The 26,295-nt window shown below is 48.1% G+C and overlaps 1 protein-coding gene across 1 annotated transcript in view; it reads right to left on the bottom strand.

Moving 5' to 3' along the window:
• LOC119374853 (forkhead box protein N3-like) overlaps window positions 1-26,295 on the bottom strand; it is a 64,275-nt gene that overhangs the window by 36,183 nt on the left and 1,797 nt on the right. Inside the window, 1 exon segment of the mRNA XM_049411116.1 lies at window positions 6,428-6,510. The gene's annotated coding sequence lies outside the window, so the exon portion shown is untranslated.

A 26,295-nucleotide genomic window follows, 5' to 3' on the forward strand; every position in this document is an offset into this window, starting at 1 on the left:
TGCTTTCTTGCTAAAAAGGTTGCATACAGCAATGACAACAAGCCCAGACAAAAAAAAGACACCAGTTAATATTAACTTGAAAAATGAAAGCACCAAGTTTTTATACGCAATTTTTTTCCCCCAGAACTGTGAGAAAACTCTGTCATGAAAATTAGCCGAATAAACAGCGATCTTTCGATCTCGGCGATTTCTAAGCACTTCCGTCGAACCACGTGTCGATCTGACGCATTACGATTACTAAACCGGGTATTTATTTCCAAAACTCGCAGCCCACGAGACAAGCGTCAACAGAAACAAACGTTTCGAATCATGCCCGAGAAAAAGATCGCTACGAGGGAACGCATTACGGAACTAGGAAGAACGACAGCATACAAATCTCTTCCCATAGAGAACGTAGCGGTAAAAGAATAAAAAGTAAAAAGAAAGCTGAGATCGCGACAACGAAATATGATAGACAGGTTACCGAAAGTCCAAAGCAGGCCGGGATATCGCTAGGATACCGGAAGGGGTGAGTTTGGAAACAAACCATTACTTAGGCAACCCGACAACAGAAACGGTCGCGGTGTATATACAATCTCGCAGGAAGGCGAGCGCACGCTTGCCAGCGGAGCTTCGATGGTCCGCGAACAGTTTCGGAAGGAAACGCGACAACTTACACACCACTCGTCGTAATCCAAATACACGAACGCGATCAGAGAGGACGGGGCGTCAGCGTCGCACCGATCACGCCGTCGTGAACCAAATAAAAATAAAAATATTACACGCGGACCGCGAAAGCCCACCGACTCTCCCCAAATGCGCGAGTTTCCAACGTGTTTTACAACAAACGGCCATGAGGTAAGGGCGCGCGCTGCCCCTAGCAACGGAGCCGAGCGTCACTAGGGGGGTAAGGCACCTCTGTAAAAAAGAATCAAGCGCGATCAGACAGGCAAGCAAGCAACCGAAGAAGAAGAGCACATTTTGAAGCCGCTCCGCAGCAACCAACCAGGCATTCAACGACGACGCCTTCCTTACCTATGCTACGCCAGCCGAAGTGGACGAATATCCTGGAAGAAGCCACGGTGGAAAACACGCGCAGCACGACTGAATCGGGCCACCGAAGATACCGGATTTTCTCTTTCTTTACCCCCGCGAGTTGGAAAAACGCGCACACACACACGCGAATCCTACGAAACCCTACAACACCAGCAGACCACCACAGAAAACTACAGCAGACGAACGAAGGAGTGGTGGAGGGAGGGTTGATCAGGAATAAAAAAAAAATCTGAAGAGGGCGCCACCACACGCGTTTTCCCGCGGAAACTCGCGCCGTGCGTGAACTAGCGCGAGCGGCCGCCGTTGTCATGGCAACGCGTCCAGCACGTGCTTCATCGCACAGTCGCACGTCTCCCTCCCTTTCCTTTTCCGCTGCGGCGGACTGTTTGGCCTGCACCGCGGGCTCTGCAGTCAAATTAATCGAGTGTCCGTTGGGACAGGAGCGGGTCTACTGTGAGTCCGCTTAAACGCATTACGGTGATGTAGTTAAAGGTTCAACGGAGTTGGGCGGGCCGTGTAATTCGCACAGCGGATACAACCGGTGGTTCGTGCAATCGTGGTAAAGGGGTGGGTGGGTTCTGGGTTTAAAAGGCCTTCGTCCTGAAGTGGACACTAAAATTGGCTGCAAAATAACTTGTTGCTGGGCTAATTGGTACATCATTTCAAAAATATTTGAGCTCAAACACACGGCACGTACACACACGCACCCACCCACACATTCAGGCACCAAACGTGTGCAGCGCTCACTTTCAAATATTTATTCATCGCACAAATGCTTTAATATATACATCATGTGGCACATGCGCGCATTGACACCAACGAAGCCAACTGCACATATCATCAAGAACATACTTTTTTTCACATATTATAATTAATAAATTGAATTTCACCAGTAAATGAAGATAGCGATGGTGCTGCGCTTATACATTGAATTTTACCTAAATGTAACTTTTATTATGCTTCACGAAGAGCCCTTCCTTCAACGGCAGGGAGTATACATAGGTTCTCGTGTCGCGCCGGTTCTTTGTGATATCTTTTTTGGCTGAAGTAGATAGGGGTTTGGATAATGTTTTTTAGAAGGGGGGTAAAGGATTTTACGTGCGATGGTGATTTTTAAATTCTTTTTAAACCTCCCAAACAGGGAGACCTTACATCCTCTGAACTTAAACGTCTTTCAAAAGTCTAGGACGAGGCCTTTCTTTCACGACTGCAACTAACAATAACAAGAAGAAAAAAAAGAAAGAGGCTAGGCGAACACCTCCTTAGCTCCTCTTGTGGTTTGGTCGGCGAAACCCAGCAACAGCTAAAACGATGACGCAGTAAGACTACAAGCGGAGACCTGGAGCTGACAGAGATAGCGGAAACGGCAAAACAACCACTTCTCCTTGCACGCGCTCACGGCAACACGCAAGGCGAATACGACATCTCGGGTATCGCGTTATAAAATACACACCCATACGTTAGTGTGAGGGGGGGCGCACGTTGTTGGGGAGACACCCCTAAACACTTCGCGCTCAGATGCATGGCGATAAAGAACCATAAAATAGGAGGAACAGGTTCCTTGTTGGGTGCAACTACATGAACACGATTGTGCAATGCGGAGAAAGAGAGGCATATAATAATAATAATAATAATAATAATAATAATAATAATAATAATAATAATAATAATAATAATAATAATAATAATAATAATAATAATAACGAGCTATTAGAATAACAGAAAGCCGAGCTACCTGGTAGGCATTCGCGTTCAAAGACGGTATAAGCGTAAAAAACACGGACACAAGAGAGAAGTCGGGACATGAAAATGGTTGAACAGGTCATTCTATCCACAGTGCGCGCAGCTTTTGACGGGTTTCGCCGACCGAACGACAGAGGAGCAGAAAGCTCGAAACGCCTCCGATCCTGGAGGCAGTGAAAAACCACGCTAGGTGCAAAAAGCTTTCATAGGGTGGCGGGGGAGGATTAATACATCGACTGAGAAAAAAAAATAAGAAGAAGAAAATGGCAACCTTCGCCTTCGAGTCGTCTATGGCTGATGCATTGACCACTGGTCTATTCGACCTTGCGATATTTTTTTTTTCTTTCAGCGTTTCTGTTGTCCTGGCTTCTCTCCTGTGTCAAATGTTTACACGTGCTACCGTTTTTTTATCACGAATAACGAACGAACAAAAAGAACGTTGTTAGGAGAGTAAACAGAGACGCCAGCCCCAGCATCATACAACATCGCCAGAGCAGTAACTCTCTTAAAGGGGCCCAGTAACGCTTTTTCAGCATGGTCAGAAAACGCTGCCGATCGGTAGTCGCGAGGCTCCCGAGAACACGCGAGCCAAACATCACGGCACAGCACGCGGCCTTGAATGTAGGATTAATTGACAGAGTCAGCTAGAAATCGTTGTCTCTTCTTCCTAGAAATGATGCCATATACCAAAATGACCGCGCCATATACCCAAATCCGCTGCTATTGGCTGATTTGAGCGTCGTGGGCTGCACAGTTACCGAGGTCGCCGCGGGCGGGCGCCACGTGCCCACACGCACGCTCGCAATCACACTGAAAGTAAGCCGCGAGTTCGAAGAAAAAAAAAGTGCTCAAGGTCATGACGCGCGCGTGACGTAACTTCTTTCCCCCGTGCCATCCCTCCCTGCTTAGCTTCCAGCGCATTCGTTGGGAGAGAAAGCAATTGCAGCGTGCGACAAATATCTCTTAACTCCGCTCGCATTTGACAGATTCTAAAAATTTTTGCGACGGTCGAGTCATGATGCAATGAACTCCTTAAGTGAATTTATTCGATGGTTACTTGGAAAAGTGTTGCAGGGCCGCTTTAAAGACTTAATGGAAACTAAAAGCACGTAATGGAGAATTTGATGATATCTCAGTAATTTAGGACAAATCATTGCGTAACGAGGTAAAATAAAATAAATAAGAGAGGGGGTGAGGGACCCGAATTTGCTGGCCACGGCCGGAACACAGCTAGCTACATTTAACCGAAACGAGATAACTTAAAACCGATCGATATTGGCATACATAATAACATCTGGGGTTTAGCGTCCCAAAACCACGATATGATTATGAGAGACGCCGTAGTGGAGGGCTACGGAAATTTCGACCACCTGGGGTTCTTTAACGGCACTTAAATCTAAGAACACGGGCCTCGAACATTTTCGCCTCCATCGAAAATGCAGTCGCCGCGGCCGGGATTCGATCCCGCGACCTTCGAGTCAGCAGTCGAGTGCCATAACCACTAGACCACCGTGGCGGGGCGATAGAGGCATGCAGAACACACCATTCATGACGACGTTTTGCTTCTTACAGTGCACAAAAAATGCAACCATCGCGGCTGAAAATGACAAACAACCCCGCCACAATGCGCTGAGACGACAGCCGCTGAGCTATATATATACCGCGGCGTAGACAGCACGAGTTTTCTTTAAAAAAAAAATACTAAGTACCGCCTGAGTACCAAGTGTGTGCCATCTCACTCTCGAAGATGCCAAATTGGTGTCTGCACGACAGCGCTTTACGTCACCATGGTGCTGAAGCGCGTAAAAGCCGTGTTCGCGACTGTATATTTACCAACAATGGTAACACAGCACAAATAAATCTTGCAGACACGAAGGATTTGCGTCCGCATATACGTCACGCATTCGCTCTCTTTCTCTATGAAGTTCCTGCGCATTCCTGTCGAGCGGCGATCGTCCAAGCCAAGGCACCAACCGCCCGTCGCTAGGGCGGCCTGGGCACCTCTCCCCCCCCCCTCTCTCTCTCTCTCTCGCGTAACCATGGCAACAAACCAACCAAACGGCGACACGCCGCCCGCCGTGCCCCCGAAAATACCATCACCACCGTCCCGGAGAGGCACCACCGCTCTCATCCCCAAAACCCTTCGCCCCTATACCCTGAACCACCGCCGCACTATATTTACCACTTTGCGCGCAAACATCTAAACACACACACACACACACACACACACACACACACACACACACACACACACACACACACACACACACACACACACACACACACACACACACACACACACACACGAATCTGGATTTGAGGTGGTGCAAAGCTGACAACAGTGCGCGGCCTTCGAGATCCGCGAAGCAATGAGGGGAAAAAAAGGGGGGGGGGGACATTGTTGGGAAGATTGGGGATCTAGTAGTGCGCCAGCCCTTCTCTATTTGGTTTCCACTTCGTCCCGCGGCAATCTCACTGAAAGATAAAAGCTATCCCTTCCGGTATACTTCATCTCCTTTCCCAAATTTTCGAGCGTGTAGTGTACACACACCTTCTCACCCCATTTCCGTACGCTCCCCCGACCCCCCCCCCCCCTGATATCCATTCTCCATATCTCCTCCTCCCCACCCCACGTTTCCGTGCGTAACGTAAAGACGAAGCCTTTCTCACCCACATCACCCTACCCGAGATCCGTTCACTGTATCTCGTCCCTTGCTCCTCTCTCTCTCTCTCCCCCCACCTCCCTCTGTATCCCGGCGTAACGTGAAACCGAAGCCCTTCTTTCACCCAACTTCCCTACGCTTCCCTTCCCCGCGAGATCCCTCCACCATCTCTTTCCCCCCTCCCGTTTCCCTGCGTAGCGTAAAAGAGAAGCCTTTCTCACCCAATTACCCTACGCTCACTCTTCCTGAGATCCCTTCTCGGTATCTCGTCCCCCCCCCCCCCCCGTTCCTCACACTCCGTTTCCCGCCGTATCGTAAAAGCGAAGCCTTTTCATCTCACCCGATTTCCCTAAGCTCCCCTACGCTCCCCTTTGCCCCCCATCCCCTCGCATCCCGAAGATGAGGAAGAGATTTCGGGAGAGCGGCAGCGAAAGAGTGGGTCAGAGGGAGCGCGGCCGAAGGTCGGTTGCCAGGGGCAACCCGCGCAGTGCACTGCCAAGCTTTCTCCTGCCTGGCCGGGCTTGCCCGGCCTGCGCTGCTTTGCCGATACTCTCAGAAGAGACTAGGTAACACACAAACGGCCCAAAAGGAGACAGTGTGTCAGATAGTACACGCGCGCCTTCTCTACCTTCCGTCCTGTTTTCTTCCGGGTTTCATTTCCGGGAATGCGCGGCACAAAAAATATACCGCTGGGAAAATGCGGATGTACGTGCGTCTTTCGTAACAGCGCGCACGCGAAAGTCGCAGACACTGACATCATCATCAAGAATGAGAACACATGTGTCAGTCAAGCTTCAGTTCCTCCATCGAATGACTTGTTGGTTGTTCTTCCCGATAATGTGACGTCTATGAGAGCGTAATTCGAAGGTTGTGGCTATGGTATCTGTGCGCGTTACGTCACAAGTTGGCGCTACCGACGACACTCTGGGCACGCCATTACTAAACAAAGCAACATATAAAGGGGGAAAAATTGCAGCACGCCTTACCTTTCTACAAATTATTGCTTGTCGAAGGCTTGTGTTCTCAGCGTGGCCAGACATAGACGGGCGAGTTTCAGGAGCGCTGAGACCTGCGACAAAAAGCAAAGAAGTGTACAGCAAAGATTAGTTCTTAATTTCTTTTTTTTTTAATTTACGGATACCTCGCAGGCATCCAGGAAAGCGTTCAGTAAGGGGGAACTACAGTTACATCAATGAAAAGCAAGAATACGTTGTTAAGGTGGGGTCAGACTTTGAATATGAGTTTCAAAATCAAAATTAGGCTGTATAGCAGTGATAATAAAAGCTATGACTATAAAATTTGCAAGGAATTTTAGATAGACGGATGTTGCATTGGAGATCAAAATGAGTTTTAAATGTATTTATGTTTTTTTTAGTTTTTCTACATATGTACTTCTTTTTAAGACCTACTATTTGCACAGCATTGCAATATTGTAGAAAAGTAGCAACCATCGCTTTACAGAAGTGGAACTAGAAGTGTGATCGTACAACAAAAACTAGATTTGTTATGTTTGTTTTACGTGCGTCGATGTATTAAAATTGCCCCTTATGAGCGCTTTTTATGCCAGGAAGGACAAATACACCTAGGCTACCGATTCTAGTTTCAGTTATGTAAATGCCGCCAGTTAAAACACGTGCGAATTTTTGTTTGCTTATGTTTTATAGTTCCCGAGAAAAAGATACACAATTCCTGCAAAAAAAATTCTTCTGAGAAAAACGCGGAGATCACGTAGGGCTACACCCACATTTCCTGTCAACGTGTCGAAGAAAAAGGACAAAAAAAATATTTTTGAAACCGCGAGTACCCAGGCGTGATAAATTTTCTGAGAGATGAAGAAATTCTCTATCAGATGATTGCAAAATCTCAAAACCGATTCTTTTTCCGAAACAAAGTTTAAACAATACAATTACAAAAAAGCAATAAAACATCAGCGAGTCCAAAATTATAAGACGGATATTACATGCTTTCAATAAATAAGAATAAAGGAGCAGGCGAGTGGACGACATAGCTGTTCTTTAATATATAATGCCCCGCCCCCCCTCTGTTGCTCTTCATTACTGCGAACTAAAAAAATAGCATGTAGCATAAACAGCAACAGAGCCGCGTCACGTGGTTTGCCTGGGAATATATTATCGATCCATTACTTTAGTAGACACGATCACTCGCGAGATTTCACGTGAAATCCACCCCCCCCCCCCCCCCCCCCCCCCATTCCCCATGGACGCGTGCTTCCAGCATTGTACCAAACTCGCAATCGTCGGCCTCCAAGATCGCGCAAAATTTCGGAGGCCCTGTCTGTAACATTTTCCTGCCAGCTCGTCTGGTCAACCAGCGCGAAAAAAAAAAGGCCAGTACATTAATTTGCGTAAGCTTCGACTTTCTGGCTTTTCAAACGGCTTTGTGCGACGGCCAATAGATAACCTGCAAGAAGAAATGACACGGACATGCGCTGTGCGGACTTGTTTCTATAGTTTAGGTTTCAGCACGCAGTAGGTGCTCTTGCGATGACGTCATCTGACACTGCAAGCTCGCCCCGTTCCCGCGGTTGTTGCGGCTGCTCACAAGCGTCACTGTTTCATCGTGCATGTGACCAGCGACAAAAAGACCTGTACGGTAAATTTAACCGGCTTATAGAACAGGAAAAGGCGCTTAACGTCACGCAAGTGAGCCAACGTGGTTCGCCGGACCATTCACGGAAACCCCGAGTAGAGGGTTTTAGTCAGTCCGCACCAGTAGCGCATCAACATTTTTTTTTCGGGGAGGGGGGGGCAGGGGCGTCAGCTATTCAATCCCTACTTTATGCATGTTCGCGCGTGCGTTTGTATTTGTGCGTGTTGGACGTATACACACGCAAAATTGAAAAAAAATTACGGGAAACCTCCCCCCCCCCCCCCCCCCCCCCCCCGGTCTACGCCAGTGGTCAGCACACTAAAAGTTAGCGGTTAACCGTGTTACCGAACGCCTTAACGTTATTAGAGGCGCACATAGCAGAGCAGAGACCATCCAGGCAAACAGATAATTATTCAGGCGAAAGTCTTAGATGCCTCATCAAACGCGAAGTCACCGTCGGCGTCGACACTACCAAGTAATGCAAAAAGAAAGAAAAAACATGTAACGACGTCATCACGAGACGTCTTGCTATCGCCAAAATGTTTGATGTCATTATGACGCCACCGCGACGTAACTGCAAGGGCACGCATTGACGTAAGACATCGTCGCTTGGTCAAAGGTGGGCCGATCCCGGAGGCACTTCAAAAGCACGTGAGGTGCTGGAAGCTACCGTAGGGCTGGTGGGAGGGGGGGCTCGATTGACAAGAAAATTAAAGATTATGGCTATCGCCCTCGAGTCGTCTTAGGTGAATGCGTTAGCGACCTTGCGACTTTTACTGCAGCAATTAACTGTGGTACGCTTCCCGCAGTTGTGGATTATCAGCCTCATTACGAATGCTTTCCGTCTTGAAATACTTCTTCTACAAGAACACTTGCGAAACATGAAAGCGTGCCTCGAGGGGAATTACGGTCAGACGAAGTGTCGCAAACGTCGCTATGCCGGCGTCCGATAATCCTGTATCACGCAAAAAGCCGCTGCGTGTGCCCGAATGGCGCACCACTGTTTAACTCCCCAGCTGTGCAGAGGAACAACTGTAGTAGGCTGTAGTCTTACAAGACTGTCGCTGACCCTATGTGACCTTCGTAGACGCCCTACAGGAATGGTCTCAAAACACACGGCCCGAGGACCTCTCGCTAGCGGCTTGGCCCGCACATGACTGTCCTTGTCCCATACACTTCTTTTTTAAATTTTCTTTATAAGTATGTTCATGAGATACGCAGACGTGACTGATTTCAAGCGTCTTTTTTTTTTTTTTTCGTGAGGCACCCCCTCCGGTTACCATGTGTTAAAACACAACCGTGGATCAAAAAATCACAGCATATCCACGGAGTGAATGATGATGAGTGGGCGAAGCTGCGGAGGTTCATCGGTAAACCGTGAATCTTCCGTGAATTCTGCCCAGTACATCATCACCGACGTGAGATCGGGCGCGTTTATACTAAAGGTTCGATGAGTTATGACGACTTGCAGCTCACTTTAATTTTACATGTACGCTGTGAATTTTCATTGTTTAGAAAACCATTGCTTTAGAAAACATCTGGTGTCTTAAGTTCAGCAGCTGGCGTCTTTTCGTTTTGCTTTAGAAACATCTGGCGTTCTTTCGTTTTGCTTTTACAAAACATCTGGCGTCTTTCGTTGGTTTATTTCATCAATCAACGGCGTTTTGAACAAAATTTTTATTGTTTAATCACGCACAGGAGAAATCTCACCAGGCACTACCTTGGAGGTAAACAATGGCTGCTAATGGGAATGAGAGACAGAAGAAGTCGGCTTTTAGCTAACACTTACACTTCTACTTCTACTAACGTTTCCTATATACTGCAACATGCATGCCAATGGCTGCTAATGGGGAATGAGAGACAGAAGAATTCGGCTTTTAGTTAACGCGCATGCTGGGAATTTTTTATTGTTCAACAACGCACAGGAAAAATCTCCCACCGGCACCACCTTGGAGGTCAAGATATGGTACTAGCGTTACGACTGGTTACGCACTTCTACGACTACGAGGGACGAACGGGTGCCGCCTTAAAGGGGAACTCCGGGGATTTTTCGATATTCACCGATTTCAATTAAACTTTCAGCATATGTTCTCTTCGGTACCCTGATTATATGTGCCAAATTATACAACCGTAAGTCATTTAGTTTTTTAGAAAACGAATTTTAAAATTGGTCGCCAATTATGGAATCACGCCTTTAAGTGCGGGCCACCCTGTGTACGTGACGTATCTTGTCTACGTACCCCTGGTACCCCGGCCCGCCCTCGCCCAGCAGACGGACGCTGCGCGCGCTTTCTTCTTCGAGGCGACGACGGCAAAAGGCGATGCTTCCGCGCTAAGGTAGAAGCATTCGTCGCTGCAGTCATCGCTGGTTAGTTCGGACGAGCTGGCATAGCTAGACTCCGCGTCGGAAGACATCGCTGCTTGGTTTCCGCGCGGTAGAAGAATCACGTGTGCTACGGCCACTACGGCGGCGGGAGTGCTCCTCGTGACGTCACCGCTACGAGCTGAAGCAGCTCCCTATTTCGGTTTAGGTTTCGCATCACCGTTCATTGCTTATTTAAAATTATTGACGGGCCTCTCAGCAAAATGAACCACCTAGCCGTTACAAGACTGTTAATACTATTTGAAAACAGCATTATCTCAATATGGTCGAAAATGCACCGGAGTTCCCCTTTAAGGAGCTTCGCCCCTAAAACTATATCTGAGAATAGGCGTCCAGTTATCAGCCATGCTGGAAATCAGTATCGATACGTTTCTCGAAAAGCTGACGTCAAATCCCCTTCGGGAATGACCCATTTACGAGATATCGGAAAGGCCTTCTTTCAAATGGCAGCGTTAGCTGAAATTTTGTTCAAACTTCCACCTTTTTTTTTTTTAACTATCCCGGCCCTTGCGGCGGATTAATCTTCGCGACTGAAAGCGGCCCGCTAGCCGAGATGAGTTTGAGACGCCTGGGCTACAGGCACTACTTCCTCGTGCGGTCTTGCATCGCTATGCGCGGTCAATCGCGCTAACCGATACAGAACGCTGGCCTCCATTCCCCCACTCCCTACCCTTACTTCCACAGCCTCTCCCGTTCCAGATATTGCTCTGGCTCCTATTTCGACCCCCTCCCCTCCGCCGCTTTCCTCTTCCCGATCACCCCCTCGCCTCCTCCCCAAAACCCGGAAGTCTGCAACAAACGGGAAGCCAAGAGGAAGATAGAGGGGAAGGGCGTAGTAGCGGCGCCGCGCCGGCGCATGCGCCGAGGCACCACCACCGTTGCCATGGCGACGCTCCGCGGCGTCTCCTCTTCTCTCCCGATCAGCAAAACATTACGAAAGCCGATCCATGCAATCACGTGGAAGAGAAACAGAGGCGCCAGGTTCGGCTGAACGAGAGGAATTTCAAAAACGTGACGTAGTCGGCGGGGAACGTAAGTGGAACGCACGCGCGTGTGTATCGGCGGCTGCGGCGTCCAGTCTTGGAAGCCGATCGCGCTGCGCTGGTTGGTCGCCTCTATACGACGCACAGTTTCTTTCGCGAAAATTTGTAGAACCTGCGAGTACGGGTTCATGAGAGCACCGTAACCACTCATCCCCAGCGCTGGGTATGACAAAAAAAAAAAGGAAAAAAAAAACACGAAGCGAAGCATACAATGACACATTTCCGCATACTCACCTCTGCAGCCCAGCACACCAGTATACAGTGCGAATTACCAAATCGCCCAAGAGGCTGCACCCTAATTAGGTACAAAACACTGGCATGGCCGGAGGGGGGGGGGGGGGGAGGGGGTCGGTTGACCCGATGTTTTGTTTTAATTCTGCGTGTGTACATATAAACGCACACATACATACACACGCACGAACCATAACCAGGTGCATTACTGTTAAAGTTACATAAGACATGGTTGAATAATATAATAACAATAACACCTGGGGTTTAACGTCCCAAAACCACGATATGATTATGAGAGACGCCGTAGTGGAGGGCTCCGGAAATTTCGACCACCTGGGATTCTTTAAAGTTACATAAGACATGGTTGAATAATATAATAACAATAACACCTGGGGTTTAACGTCCCAAAACCACGATATGATTATGAGAGACGCCGTAGTGGAGGGCTCCGGAAATTTCGACCACCTGGGATTCTTTAACGTGCACCTAAATCTAAGTACACGGGCCCCAAACATTTTCGCCTCCATCGAATATGCAGCCGCCACGGCCGGGATTCGCTCCCGCGACCTTCGGGTGAGCAGTCGAGCGCCATACGCACTAGGCCGCCGTGGCGGGGCAAAACGTGGTTGAATCCACCACTTGAAACAAACAAACAAAAAAAAAGATTTCTGGCTACGACCCCGGTACAAAAACCCAACCATTTCTACGAGAGCCAAATCGACTGCAGTGCCCACATAATTCCGCCCCTACGGTAGTCTAGGTTCATGGGCGTCCGGAGGGGGTACAAGGGGGGGCAGCCCCCTCCCCTTGCCCTCCTGAAATTTCTTATAGTATTTTTGTATGCAGTAGCAATAGCCTACACAGCTTGATTAGCACACTCAGGTCCCGCATATCCGTGTGAAACGGCCTTCAGGATTACCCAGCCAACTTTGCGCGTTATGAACTATTGAATTGACTAACCTTGCCGATCATGTCACAGCGGAGTGCTAGATGCCCCCCCCCCCCCGTCCTCAGCTTGCGGATGCACCCCTTACAAAAAGTTCTGCGGATGCCCTTGTCTACGTTGGAAACCAGACGCTCTGTACCACAGAGCACATTCTTTGTACAGTCTACGCTATGCAAATTCCTCAGATCCCGGAGGTCATACTCAGCAAGGACACGCCACGCCGAGACAGCAGCGAAGAGAAGGCAAGCGCTGTATTTTCGGTTTTATTATTTTCTTTTATTCTGGATTCCTTTCGCTTGCCGTCGCTCCAATTGGAATGCGGTCTTCCCTCATCGACAACAGCTCATTGCCGCCGAAAGCGAAACAAACAACGCACAGAGAAGGGGCGCGGTCCTTATAGGCCAAGCTCCTTCGACAACGAAGCCGTCGAGATAATCGGTTACGTACCACCGGGGCACACCCTCCCTTCGGGGGACAGTTGTGTTTCTTTTCGCGATGGCCCGAAATTGCCGAGTGGAGTGGGGCAGAGTCGTGAGAAGAAACGGCGGTCGAGCACACGTGGTGTGTATTATACTATACACACTACACACACTATATACACACTACATACATATATATATATATATATATATATATATATATATATATATATATATATTATGTGTGTGTGTGTGTGTGTGTGTGTGTGTGTGTGTGTGTGTGTGTGTGTGTGTGTGCGTATACTTTAGTTAGAGAGAGCGAGAAAGAAGTATACGCCGAACCCGCAGATATATCAGAAAATAAATACACACGTCCAAAAAGTAAAATTCTAACGTTGCGGTCGATGGACCAGCCTTTCTCAGATGAAGGCCAGTCCATCGGCCGCAACATTAGTAAACGAATTGGTTTGTTTGTAGACGTGTGTGTGTGCTCATTTGCATGTATGTATGTATGTATGTATGTATGTATGTATGTATGTATGTATGTATGTATGTATGTATGTATGTATGTATGTATGTATGTATGTATGTATGTATAATGAGCGCGACTTAACACCGAACCGAAACAAAGCATTTGCTGTTTCAAGGCTGCAATACCTGAGGCAGCGATGCAACAAATAAATGATTCTCTGCTCTAAAAACACACGAAGAAAGAAAGAAAGAAAGAAAGAAAGAAAGAAAGAAAGAAAGAAAGAAAGAAAGAAAGAAAGAAAGAAAGAAAGAAAGAAAGAAAGAAAGAAAGAAAGAAAGAAAGGGTTTGGTGTCGACCTCGCCAAAGACACACCTTGCTCCACTTCGGCAGCCAACGCTGCCCTGGATCTGAATACCTGGAAGCCTATACAACAGCCGAACGATTCACGCAAAATAGAAAAAAAAACACCCCCAAGCCTCGCTTTAACGTATTCATATGGCGTAAAATAAAGGACAGCCCACCAGGAGGATCGGACGGCGAGCTGAAACCGCGGTATGACATTTTACACGAAGCGACAGTTTGAAGAAGAGAAAATTCATCGACGATTACGATAATGCGCCTAATGCGAATTCTGAGCGCATCTTCGTGTTGGGGCAACGCAAACTGTGCTTGAAGTTTTCGCTATCCGCAGTTGCAGCAATGTAACGTCCGTTACATATTGCCACAGAAACTGCCAGCGCTCGAGTGCTACGCACACCACTCTGTGCATTGCCGGCGTCGCGAACCAATGCATGGCGCCCGCGTCGGGTTTTTCGCGTAACGCCGAAATCTGCGAGTTATAACATGCCTCATTTAAAAAGGTTTCCATGCGTCCGCCTGCGTGCTCGTAACGTCACATTTTTTTTTCATTTTCTTTGTTTTTTTCTTTATACGAACACGAAGCTTGTCGTGTCCTTTACGTGGCCTTCGGTGCCAACGAAAAAGCGCACAGAAAACACAGCCGCGACCATCTTTTGATACTGTTATTTGTTTACTACAGCGCAGCGTCCAATTTTCCATTCGCGCGTCAACAACGATACAACGCCGCCGGGCGATACGCGGCGACTGACAAGGGGGAAGGGCAGAGACGATGCATAAATTACACACTAACGTACGACCTCGACCTAAAAAGACAGGAAAAACAAACATGTAAAGGTCAGCATCCGTGGCGAAGCGCGGCCGATCCCCGAGAAGCTCGAGCTCGCGCGACAGATTGCGAGGACAACGAAATAACCCGCCGCCGACCTTACTCGTTTTCCTCGTCCTCGCTCTCTCGCACTCGGCGAGGATGACTCACTGAAGGCGCACATGTGAACGCAGCGGAGGATGTACCCAGGCTATACTCTACGTCGCACGAACACGACAGCAGGGCTCAAATAAGAGACCAAAACGATACAAGAGATAAGACTGATGGGCGCGCGCACACACACACACACACACACACACACACACACACACACACACACACACACACACACACACACACACACACACACACACACACACACACACACACACACACACACACACACACACGTTGTTTACGTTCCAGACAGCTAAAATGTCCCTTCATCGCTACAGTTCAAAGGCGAAGAGGAAAAACAAGGCCCGCCACGGTGGTCTAGTGGTTATGGCGCTCGACTGCAAACCCGGAGGTCGCGGGATCGAATCCCGGCCGTGGCGGCCGCATTTTCGATGGAGGCGAAAATGTTTGAGGCCCGGGTACTAAGCTTCAGGTGCACGTTAAGGAACCCCAGGTGGTCGAAATTTCCGGAGCCCTTCGCTACGGCGTCCCTCATAATCACATCGTTGTTTTGAGACGTTAAACCCCCCACAATTATTAGTAAGAGGTAAAGCACGCGGAAGTACCTTTGCGACATTAGATTAGATAAGGTTATGGACGGATAAACGGATTGATGGATAAACAGATCGAAATTCCAGCAGATCCCACATTTCGTGGCAGATCCCACACGGCAGATCCCATGCAGCAGTCATGATTGATAGCTTGGTGTTTACGACGAGTAATGATTTACGATGATGGGATGTAAATATGACTGTCACGTGGCCTAAAAAGGCGCGCTGTATGTAAGCGCATAACATAAATATATACTATACATTTTGACAGGGACATGCGGAGTGGTCAGAATTGGAGTATTGAACAGAATGGAACCTAAAGTTGCCATCTTATAGAACGCCTTTCCCATATCCCATAAATGGGTCATTTCTGAAGGGAATTTGACGTCAGGTTTCGAAGCACATGTCGATACTGATTCCCAATTATAGAGGTTTCGTTCGACAGTGCTGTTTCAACTCACAGTGACCGGATGGGGTGTCTGACAAAAAAAAAAAAAAAATGCTTGAGGCCAGTCCTGTCTCTGTAGCTTGTATACCCGTGAACAAAGCGCTGTTAACTGCAATAGGCGAGAACAGAAGGGCAGTACTATTTAGCAAAGTCACAAAACCTTGTTCTGTGTGAAGCCGCGGGCCGCTAGCGAAAGGTCCGCGGGCCGCATGTGCGTGTTTGAGACCGCTGATCTAGATAATCCCGCGACACCGAGACCTGATCGCACACGCGAGTGTACGGGCTCGCAGCCTCGGTTCGATCATTACACAGCGTGCCGCATTCTCTGCTCCAAGTCAAAAAGCCTTCGAGAGCTGCGCGAGAGCCAACCGATCCCGCTGAGCATGGATAAACAATGTAAATAACGTCGCCTCGGTGCGGTGGCGTCGATCCTTGAAGCAGGCGGGCCGGCTCGGCAGCCGCGAGAGCTCACACGCAAAGCGTGCACGGTGTGAGGTGAGACGAGAGGCGGAGATGTTTAATTAACGCCCCGCACGCCGTTGTTGCGCTTCCGTGCTTCCCCAGTGAGGAGTTCCCTGTGAGTGCACGTGTGTACGCCTCGCCGGAAGCGGCGGCGGCGCGCTAATTTGAAGAAGCGCGCCGCTGCCGCCGTTGCGCCCCCTAGGGAGCGTGCGTGGAACCTTTGGCATGCAGGGAGACACACAGACGCGTGTGCGTGGCGACCTAGAATGGAACATGGATCGCATATCAGAGCTGCAACCATAGGTCGGTAAACTAACTCACGAGTCCGTCGACTCACTCAGACTCGCATCGAGCCGTGAGTGCGAGTCAGTCAGGGTTTGAGTTTGAGTGAGCTCCACATTTTTTTGCCGACCTATGGCTGCAACTAAAGTAACATCAAGGACTCATCTTCATGCGCAATACTGACAGGCAACCGAGAACATCAGTGGCATGCGAGGGCGCAGCCAGGAATTTTTCTCGTGAGAAGGGGGAGGAATGTTCAACGCCACACCCCTGTTATATACACACCAAAAGCAAAATTGAGGGGGGGGGGGCGAGTGAACTCCCCCAAACCTCTCCTACCCCGCACTCGCCTACGCCAATGACCAGTGGCGTAGCGAGCAGCGGGGGAGGGGTTCAAACCTTCTTTCACGAAATATTCACGTGTTGCATGACTAGAACATCGGATGCGTTATCCAAAGGCGGCAGGCTCGGTCCCTGCCAGCAGCAAGTTGTCTTTTCGTCCACTTTAGTTTATTTACATTTATATAACCATATCAGAATTACCACACTACAGTTGAAAAGTACTGACAAGATTTTGAGGCATCTCAAAAAGGGACATTTGTCGTTTCCTTGGTACGCAGTGTTAATGCCCTTACACACACCGGAGTCAGACAACACGTCTAAAATATTTTACTTCCGATTTTAAAATTTTCGTCGCTGAGCACCTGCAAGCCAGCTCAACCGCAATGGGCATTATCCCGACGAGTCAACACCGTTCCACTGAGTTGGCGAACTCTGCGTCCTGCACGCAGCCTAAATCGCAGAAATCACCGTCGGGGTCGCTGGACGACAATTCACTCGTCGCTGTTTACGTGCACCACGAGCACATGACGGATCTGCTACGTCGCGGTTTGCTTTCTCCTCGTGACGTCACACTGAGATGACACGTCACTCAGAAGCCGCCCCCTCGATATCGAAACCGAATTTTCTTTTAAGGTAGCGGTATTAAAATATATTCGATGCATTCCCTGGCACCAAGATACTCTTTTTAGGGTTGTAGACACCGGCGTTTTTATTTAGAGCGACAATCCGAAAATATTTAAAGTTCGTGTCAGCACTCTTTTAAGCACTACAAATAATGAACCTACACTTTCCTCGGTTTCATTGGTTTTATTAGGTTGCACAAAACAAAGAATACAAGCCCTTAATAATAATAATATCTGGGGTTTAACGTCCCAAAACAACGCTATGATTATGAGAGACCCCGTAGTGGAGGGCTCCGGAAATTTTGACCACCTGGGGTTCTTTATCGTGCACCTAAATCTAAGTACACGGGCCTCAGACATTTTCGCCTCCATCGAAAATGCAGCCGCCGCGGCCGGGATTCGATCCCGCGACCTCCGGGTCAGCAGTCGAGCGCCATAACCACTAGACCACCGTGGCGGGGCAATACGAGCCCTTGATCAACTCCCTTTTTTCATGAGTACATATACGCGTACACATGTAAACACACGAACGAGCATAAAGGGATGCCCCCCACCCCCAGCCAGAAAAAAAAAAAATTATGGCTACGCCCTTGGATTCGATAGAATGAAAAATGTGCTGACACGACAAGAAGAATGCGTTTCAATATCAGGATCTGGAAAGATCTTCCCGTGGTTTTCTTTCTTTCTTTTTTCTTGGTAACTTCGTGCCGACATATCTTAGGTTTGTATTGTTTCGTCAGCCAGCATTCATTCCATGGCGTCGACAGGCAAATTAATGCCTCGCTATCGTAGACTGACGCCTCTCTAAACGCTGCTCGCCCTTCAAACAGCCACGGCGGTCTAGTGGTTATGGTGCTCGACTGCTGAACCGAAGGTCCGCGGGATCGAATCCCGGCCGCGACGGCCGCATTTTCCATGGAGGCGAAAATGCTTGAGGCCCGTGTGCTTAGATTGAGGTGCACTTAACAGAACACCGGATGGTCGAAATTTCCGTAGCCCTCCACTACGGCGTCCCTCATAATCATATCGTGGTTTTCGGGACGTAAAATCCCAACAATTAGATGCTCGTCTTTCGTGTTGTCTAAAATGAATGTACGCACTCGAATCTTCGAAGGCCGCCATATATGTATCGTCGTACAGCCGAGCATGGCGCAAAGCTGCATGGTTATCTCCGTTCGCTTATCACAAGGAGCACAACGAGAAGCCGCGATAAAAGACAACACAAGACCGCGCGCGTGACGTCAGCTCTCTTATCGGGTTTGAGGAGCCGAAACTACGATATAATTATAAGGCATGGCGTAGTAGAAAGTAGGGACTCCGCATTAGTTTTGACCATCTGGTGTTCCTTGACGTGCACCTAAATCTACGCACACCGGGTTTTTTTTTCTTTTTTAACATTTCGCCAGCCCTGAAATGTGGCCGCCATAGGCGAGAATCAAACCCGCAGCCTCGAGGTTAGCAGAGCGACATGTTATGTTATTTATTTTATTGATACTGTAAGCCTTAACAGGCTCTTACAGGAGTGGGAAAAAATGATACAGATTGACATCTTCACATTAGACCACAGAACAAAAGATAATAAACAAAATAAAAAAGGAAAAAATAAAAAAAAGAGCAGTACAGACTACTCTAAACAATTACAGATTGCAACTATACATCTGGTCCAAGAACCAAGAAATAAAAGAGAATAAAAACACCACAGGCTAACAGGGAAGAGCACATATTAGACACAGGTCTGAGAATTGAAACATCGAGTGGCATACGAATCAAAGACGTACATTCCATGAAAAGTTGCCCCATTATTCTACAACGCTGCAACTTACTGATCCAAAAACTTTTCAAGATTGGTAGTGAATGATTCGAGAGATTCTGAGGACGCTATATCACGTGGCAGGTTATTCCATATTTCTATGACTGACGGAAAGTAGGAATACTTAAATGAATTGCAACGGGAGATGAAAGGCCTGATACTCTTGTCGTGGTTTGTTCTGACCATATCAGCGCTGATATGGTTGTTTCAAGTACTCGTGTTTGTTGATGTTAATGTTGTCGTGATAAAGCAGATAAAGAAATTTTAATGCAGCTACGCGTCGCCGGATCGCCAGTGTTTGAATGCTTGCCTTATTGCGTAGCGCGGTTATGCTGACATCTCGAGAATACCGAGAATACAAAAATCGGAGCGCTTTATTTTGAATGTCCTCCAGCTGGTTAAGAAGGCAAGTTTGGTGCGGATTCCAGATTACACTGCCATATTCGAGGATTGGTCGTACAAGGCATTTATAACTTGTTAGTCTAACTTTGGAAACGAGTTTCCTGCGAAGATAACCCAGCTGTCTGTACGCTTTTGTGCACGTCTGGTTAATGTGAACATCCCATTTTAATGTGTTTGTGATGGTAACGCCCAAATATTTCACCAAAGCGGCCTCTGCTACGTGTAGTCCCATTAGATGATACGCAAATTTTAAGGTCGCTCTCTTTCGGGTTATATGCATATACGAGGTTTTTCCTACGTTTATTTCCATTCCCCATTCTTCACACCACCTTGAAATGTTAGTTAGGGAGAATCAAAAAGATCATTGTGAAAATTTACAAAGGCGTCAAAAAAAGAAAAGAAAGAAAGAACAAAAAACCTGCAAAAAAACCCGGTGTGATAACACAAGGAGCGGCGCTTAGCCGCCTGGCTAGGGACTAAATCATAATGTAATAATAATAATTTCTCGAGTTTTACGAGCCAAAACCACTACATGATTATATGACGCACGCCGTAGTGAAGGACTCCGGAAATTTAGACCACCTGGGGTTCTTTAACGTGCACCGACATCGCACAGTAGACGGACCTCTAGCGTTTCGCCTCCACGAAAAATGCGACCACCGCGGCAGGTATCGAACCCGCGACCTCCGGGTCAGCAGCCGAGCACCGTAACCACTGTATCGCCGCGGCAGACCTTAAAGTGAATGAAAGTATTAATTGGTCAACGGTTCATATAAGCAAGAGACGTTTAGAGCATCAACGGGGTCAAAAAAGAAAAAAAAAAGAAAAAGATGCCTTGGTGTTTACTTTTCACCGCCCCGTTTTAAAAGGTAATGCCGATAAATCTAATCATGACCATAACCATCATCATCACCAGATATTTTAGCGGTGTTCATGGCCAAATAAGAGAGGAGTTCAGTGGAAGGCGGTGTCTTCAGGTAGTGACGTTCCGGCACGATGACTGGTCATCGTCAACGCAGCAATGATTTCCCATTACATTCTGATGTGCATTTCTGATGCACCTATGATAGTGCATTTCGCAGGTTTGAGTGAGTGAGTGAGTGAGTGAGTGAGTGAGTGAGTGAGTGAGTGAGTGAGTGAGCGAGCGAGCGCCTGCCTGCCTGCCAGTGTGTTAACATAACGCGACAATGAAATCCAGCGATTGCCAACGAGTGACTATTCTTGGGCTCCAGTTGACGAAACGTGCAGCCATCACAAAGGAGGCACGAATTTAACACGCACAAACATCACACAAGATTTAGTAGCATATACAGACGGGACGGGCCGCTCCTACTCCCGCCTATACGCTTCCACTTGCGTAAGTGTGTTAATTAGCGTCCCCATTTTCCTAACAAAGCAGACAGATTGAGCATGGAGAACCCTACGCTTACTGCAAACGCACACATATCCAAACCTCGCCAAGCTTCATGTTTTCTATCCCGACGCGTACCCCAGCGACACGTGCCCCTCGTGCGGACGCACGGCGACACTCACACACATGCTCTGGGAGTGTAGAAACGCTCATCCCGGCTCTACCTCACACAAGTGGGAGACGTCCCTCAGAAGCTCGCTTCTCGCCGACCAGCAATGGGCTGTCCAGCAGGCCCACGAGGCGGCCGCCAGATATTCTCTGTCGGTCCCTACGTGGGAGACGCCCGCTACGCGCTGAGCGCGTTCTGCAGGACGTAAATAAAGTTTTTCCAATCCAATCCAATCCAAACAGGCGAGGCGCTAAGAAGGAAAGAACAAACCGCGGTGGCCCGCGAATGAAAATCGACCAATCCAAAAGCGCGCGCGCGCGCGGGCGGCCCAAATGCCGCGTCCGTCTTCCGCGCTTCTTCTGCCTCCTCCTCCTCTTCATCATCCTGGCCGTGTCCGTTGCCGTGACAACGACCTACGCGGCGGCCGCGCCGTGAGAAGAGGAGCGACTCGGAAAAGGAACAGCAGATTGCCGCCACTGTTGCCGCCGGCACTTCTCTCCCCCCTCCCCCCTTTTTTCCCTTCGTTTCTTTCTTTTTGTTGCTGACAGGAATGAAGCAGGAAGTGACGATGACGACTTAATGACGGCGGCGATGACCTTTAAAAAAAAAGCAACTTTTCGGAAACGGTGTAGGAAAGGTGGGGGTTCAAAGTGGACAAGTTATCCGTCGACGGATTGACGATGGCGCAGCGGGATTTTTAATTGCGCCGCCTAACCCGATAACGCAAACGAAGCTTTGAAATGACTACCTCACGGGCCGTCTCCCTCTGGCAGCAGACGATTACAAAATAATCAATTACGAACATTCTGGAATGATCTAAGATTTATCGGATACCAAACAAACAAAAGAATACAAAAATAAGGGTAAAGGCGGCTGGCCTGTATCCGAGCTTTGTACACTGGCATGTCATTTTTTAAAGACGATAGTCTTTCTTGGGGAACTTAAACGCAGAAATTTTGGTCTGTCTTTCTGACTGTCTGTCTGTTTGTCGGCACGTCACTCGAGTCAGCCACTCGGCCAAAGTTGAACCACTTGCCCAAGGGCCAGCCATCTTGAACGGCTGACTAGGTTCATACTTGTGTACATTGTTGATAAAAAAGCAAACATTACGCATACCTGAGACGCAACATCACTAGGTAAGTATTAGGTGGTGTGTTCCTTTAATAGAAGATACACAGATACGTAATTCTAGAAACCCTAGTTTCTTAAGCTGCGCTGAAACTGCGCAGTGCTTCCGTATATATTGCACATTCAAGCAATAAACCAGTGGTTCTTAGTTCAGCGCTTGTGTCTGTCGTTCTTCTCCGTCCCGTGTTTAGCGTTGTTTGCTCTCGTCTGAATCGTTTTTTGAAGTTACGACCGATTCCTATGAAAGAGAGACCAACCATTTTTTTTTAAATAAAGCTTGTTTACCCGACACTACTGCAGGAACCTTCTTTTTTAAAAAAATACCCAAAATACGGAATTCGCGAGATAGCGAGCCCAATCGGCTTCGAGTTCCAAATAGTACAACGAATGACACAGTCGATCTACTGTATATATTTATTCGTGATATATTCTATTGTCTGTGACATCATCCCTATATGCCATTTCTACTCTCATATCTCCACACAGCTCACCGCATTTAAGGCGTCATAAAATTGCGCCAGAAACAGTTGGCAGCCATCAGTCATTTCCCATATTTTTTATATTAGTTATCACGCATCTTTTTTTTTTCTATTTTACCGACGTTATCAGTTAACGGCAATAAGCAACAAAATACGGATGCAATGCAACGCCTTCCTTGTGCAGCGATGTCACTTCTGCGCCATTTAAGCACCCATTAAACCAATCCCAATCTACCTCAGAACCAAATAATAATAATAATAATAATAATAATTAACTGTTTTATGATGAACGCCGTAGTGGAGGGCTCCGGAAATTCTGACCACCTGGGGTTCTTTAACGTGCACCTAAATCTAAGCACACGGGCCTCAAGCATTTTCGCCTCCCTCGAAATGCGGTCGCCGCGGCAGGGATTCGATCCCACGACCTTTGGGTCAGCCGTCGAGCACCGTAACCACAAGACCACCGCGGCGGCTACGCCGCCATGGTTCTATTGAAATCTTCATCTCGTATTCTTTAATTAGCACGTCCGGCCAATCTAACTATGGGTCCTCTATTTCTAACAAAAAATTTTAAAAATTCTAACAAAAAATAAAAAAATAAAACTAAACTTGTCTTCTGCTCGAAAACTCAAGTAGCAGACGGCTACCACCGCGCCGAGCTCGACTGAATCGTAAACGCGATTAACCGACGCATAATTCGGGACTTCGCACCAGGAGGTCTTAATTGATGGTTTCCGTTTGAAGTGAACGCAGAGCAGGTGCATACGTGCGACGCACGCAGTCGTGGAGATGATTAGGTTAGGTTTGGTTAGACGAGGAACGGGTTCCGCAGGGACGGCGACAAAGAGACGAGACACGCGTTGCACTTCGCTGATACGGGCGAGGGAAAGAAACCGAAAAAAGAAAAAGTGAGGAATACGAGAAAGCGGTTGAAGCAGCTTGCGACAGCATCCCGGATAGGCTGCGGCCAGTTTATCGTCCGCAAAACAAGCAAGCGCCATCGCTGCCAGCACCTGACGACAAACGGGACGCAGCATTTTCTTTAGCGTTTTGTTTCGTTTTTATTTTGCGGAGTACAGCTTCGAGAGAAGCAGGAAATCGGCAACAGTCGTCATCCTCTCTACCTACCCCAAAAAACCCCACGCCCCGTGCCAGCACGTACTACAATAATCTCGGCAAACTCACTCGCTTTTTTTTTTCTTTTTTTCAGGAAATGCTAAGGGCCAGGCATAGACACTACGTAAGAACTATGCGACCAAGGCAAACGAGACGAAGAAGAAGCCGTTGCGAGCCACGTGAAGCCAAGTTCGAAGGGAAACAAACATGTAAACGGCACCGACCAAGCGGCGACAACGGTAAAATACACGAAAAATAAAAAAGGAACCAATCACCAAGGCGTGGCGGAGGCTAGCAGACGACAATCCAAAGCAGGAGGAGTTGCGCGTCATCGTTTCCATGGCAACGCAAAGATGGCGGACGCCGGAGGGGCAAAAAAAAAAAAGAAAATGACGCTTGTTGCCTGCGGCCGCAAAAACGAAAGCCGCGGTGTTTGTGCAGTGCCCCGCGCTGCTGCTTGCTTCGCAAAGCAGAGAAAAGACTTTCTTTATTCTTTCTTTTGTTCTGTCCCCGTTGGCTTTCTTGTTAGAGCAAAAGAAGAAAAAAGAAAAACGAAGCGCTTTGTGCTCCCCCGCTTGCTTTCGCTGCACAACAAGCGAACACACGCAACATCCGAGAGACACCCGCGCCTTTTCGACCCCGTTGCCTTGCCTAAAAAAAGCAAACGTGCCACGGCAGGACGATTTCGTTCGGTCGCTCCAAGCGGATTGCCGTTTCCACGCTCCTTCGAGTCACGAAGACCGTTTTTGCTTCGCCTCGCTCTCCTCCGTACGAGGTTTCACCTCCTACTTACTACACACCGATCGCTGCACGCCAAAAACCACACAAGTCTTCGCCATCTCCCTCTGCACAACATTAGATAGATTGGAAGCAGGCCAATACGCCGCAGAAGATGCGTTCACACAGCCCATCCCACAAGCGCCGCAGTTGCGGTACTTCAAAAACTTGTAAGCAGACGTTGTGCGTTGACAAGGCAGTCCCTAACGCAGCCAATCGCGCCGCACTCGGTGGTATACAAACTCGCCAGAAGGCACAATAATGCGCTAACGAGGCCCTATCGTCATCGCTAACTACAGAGCTTTGCACAAGAAAGAAACACCTCGATTCTGGGCTGTGGCACAGTAGTACAAAGGCTGACGTCACTGCCTCGGCTGTGCATATTTGAGGGCTCACGCCTATCTACCACAGTCCAGAGGGGGATTATGGCGGCGCCCAGCGAGCTTTCTATGACCTTTTCACAGAAGGCTCCCCGGGCGCCGCCATAATCTTCCTTGGGCTGTGCTGAATAGGCGTGAGCCCACAAAAATGCACTGCCGAGGCTGTGACGCCAGCCTTTGTACTACATAATTATGAGTGCAAAACAGCGCAGCCGACAGGAGGGGACAGAAGAGGACACAGAGCGCTGAACTTCCAACAGTTTATTTCCTTTGAATGCCTTCGCTTTTACACAGTTACACACTGTTACACTAGCCATGCGCAGAACACAATGTTACAACAGTGTGTAACTGTATAAAAGCGAAGGCATTCAAAAGAAATAAACTGTTGGAAGTTCAGCGCTCTGCGTCATCTTCTGTCCCCTCCTGTCGGCTGCGCTGTTTTGCACTCATAATCATGTTGTACCAACACGCCCAATCCTACAGTATTCTTTGTACTACTGTGCCACAGCCCAGAGAGGAGGTGCTTCTGGTGTTTCTTCCCTGATATGAAAAGGTCATTGTCGGTTTACAAACTAAGAAAAAATGTAAGCTCCGTGAAAGACAGTCGTGCTTGATGGTTACCGCTCTAACCGTAGGTACATTTTCTCGGTTAATGTATACACTACGCAGTTTAAGAGCTAAAAGTTCGTCGTTACTACCTAAAACGTTATGTTTGTTTGAGCAGGGATGTCGGAAACCCCGAGGAAACTTGCCAGGACGTTCAAGTTACTGACCTAACACCAGCTACACAAACGTGCGTCTGTATGGGAAAGTGACCAACTATCTGAAACACGCAAGAAATTCGTGACGTCACGAAAATGAGTATTTGCTATTGGATTGAGCATTTATGCGAATTGTCTGTGGGAGCGAAATAGTTTTTCAAGAAATGCACGTGTCCAAGTGATGCAACGATACATTTTTTTTACCGACGCCCCTGCTCATCACTCGTTCGCGATCGTTATTATTTTTTTTTAAAGGTCCCACAAAACCTCGTGCCACGGCGCTTACCATTTAAAGTAAATAAACATACAAAAGCCACACGAGCAATT

This window comes from Rhipicephalus sanguineus, chromosome 11, assembly GCF_013339695.2.
Source record: "Rhipicephalus sanguineus isolate Rsan-2018 chromosome 11, BIME_Rsan_1.4, whole genome shotgun sequence".
Classification (NCBI taxonomy): Eukaryota; Metazoa; Arthropoda; class Arachnida; order Ixodida; family Ixodidae; genus Rhipicephalus; species Rhipicephalus sanguineus.